Genomic DNA, 2,072 nt, shown 5'->3' on the forward strand with positions numbered 1-2,072 from the left:
CCTTTTGCGTCAGCAATGCTTTTTAGAATATAGCATTATTGTTATTATTATTATTATTATTACTATTATTCATTTTCATTTTTTCTTTCAAGCCAGCCTCCATTACCAAGGAAGGAGTTATCATTTTTTGATTTTTTGACCAATTTTTAAAAAGTTTCTTTTTTTTTTCTTTCAACCAAACTGTCAAAGAAACTAACGTGGATGGTTCCATACAACCATTACTCATAAGTGGTCAAATAAATGATCAGTTCACTACTTTTGTTGAATTTGGGTGTTTTGTTAAATAATACAGCATTTGAAAAAAAAAAAAATGAAAATGAAAATAACTTTGAAAGAAATTGTCGAAAAAGAAAAAAAAAGAGCTTTCATTTAAAAATGTTCAACAAAAATTGCGTGGTCAACAGGAAGACAACACAAGGGTTTCGATTATTTTCATTTTTAGGTAACGTGTCCATTATTTCTTGTCAATAAGTCTATAAATCGCTTAGACTAGACAGTACTAAATGAAATGGTTTTCCCAACTACCCCCATTCAAAATCAATGGAAAGACCTGTATCATTCACACCTGTTCTCCATCTGACCATCACTGGAGCTGCACATTAGCTTCCCCCCCCCTTTCCTTTTTCCCCTGAGCTGCCGGTCAGGCTGGTGCTGCTTGTAGTTGACACTATAGTTTTTAAGCTTTAAGCGTCCTTTTTTCTTAAGAGGTTTGGGTAACCATTGTATCTTCCTTCCTGTGTTTCCTTAGACATACACCAAAGGTCGTAACAGGCTATGTGGGCAGTACTTGTGGGAATGGACAGTTGTTGGCATCAGAGGTGGGTAGATTAGCCAAAAATTGTACTCAAGTAAAAGTACTGTTACTTCAGAAATCTGACTCAAGTAAAAGTAAAAGTGTCATCCAAATATACTTGAGTAAGAGTAAAAAAGTGCTTGATGAAAAACTACTCAAGTAGTGAGTAACTGTTGAGTAACGTCGATTATTTCTTAACACAAGCATCAATCAGACCGACAAAAATACATAATCATATTTAGGCAAATTATAGCTCTCCAATCAATACAATAAATTAAAATGTATTTATTAATGACAAAACAGCTTACTTGAGAGACGGTCACATAAAGTTGGATGGATACTGCATGTGTAAAACATCCTGTTATTTAACCTAAAAGACAAGCATCCACCTCTCCACAGAAGAAACTAAAACCACCGCTACGTCTCCTCAGGTTAGATGTTGACTTGTTGAATGCTCACATGTACGTTTGTTTTGGTCGACACAGAAGGCATCGCATAATGTAGCGCTGTTTCCACTTTCCTAAAAGGTAACCATGCTTCACTATGAGGCCGGGGGGGGGGGGGGGGGGGGTCCTCCTGGTCGGCGTTGCCTTGGCGACATTTGATTCTGACGTATTGCTTTGCTACGACTGTAAGCTAACCTGTCCCGCTGCTGCATAGACATATAAAGAGATCCCTCTTTATATGTCTATGGCCTGCTGAAGCAGTATGGCACTGACGTGCACAACGACGTGTGATTGGTTAAGCACAGTCACGTGGTAGAGCCTTCAGCGGAAGACTCTCTCTCTGTCAAATAAAACATTAAAATGAGACGACGCTGGGGTAAAAACAATGAAGCTAGTAACGAGTAACGAGCTCATTGTAGCCTGATGTAGCGGAGTAAGGTACAGTTTCTTCTTCACTAATCTACTCAAGTAAATAAAAGTATAGGTTATTTAAAACTACTCCTAGAAGTACAATTTTTTCAAAAACCGACTCAAGTAAATGTAACGGAGTAAATGTAACTCGTTACTACCCACCTCTGGTTGGCATACAGCAAAGAAGTAACGATAACCCCACGTATGCTGAAGGTGTTACTTGATTATTAGTCTCACATTACCAGATCTTCCTCCACAGCGCAATGACAGGGCAAAGCTATGGTTCTGGAAGGTATAGCCTTTGGGAAGGAACTTGTTTTGGTGGAACATGAGTGCGTTCAAAAGTTGTTTTCGTTGTGCAACAGAAAACTCCAATTGGACAGATACTAGCTAGCTGTCTGGATTCACCCTGCAGAGATCTG

This window comes from Etheostoma spectabile, chromosome 10 (assembly GCF_008692095.1).
Source record: "Etheostoma spectabile isolate EspeVRDwgs_2016 chromosome 10, UIUC_Espe_1.0, whole genome shotgun sequence".
NCBI lineage: Eukaryota > Metazoa > Chordata > Actinopteri > Perciformes > Percidae > Etheostoma > Etheostoma spectabile.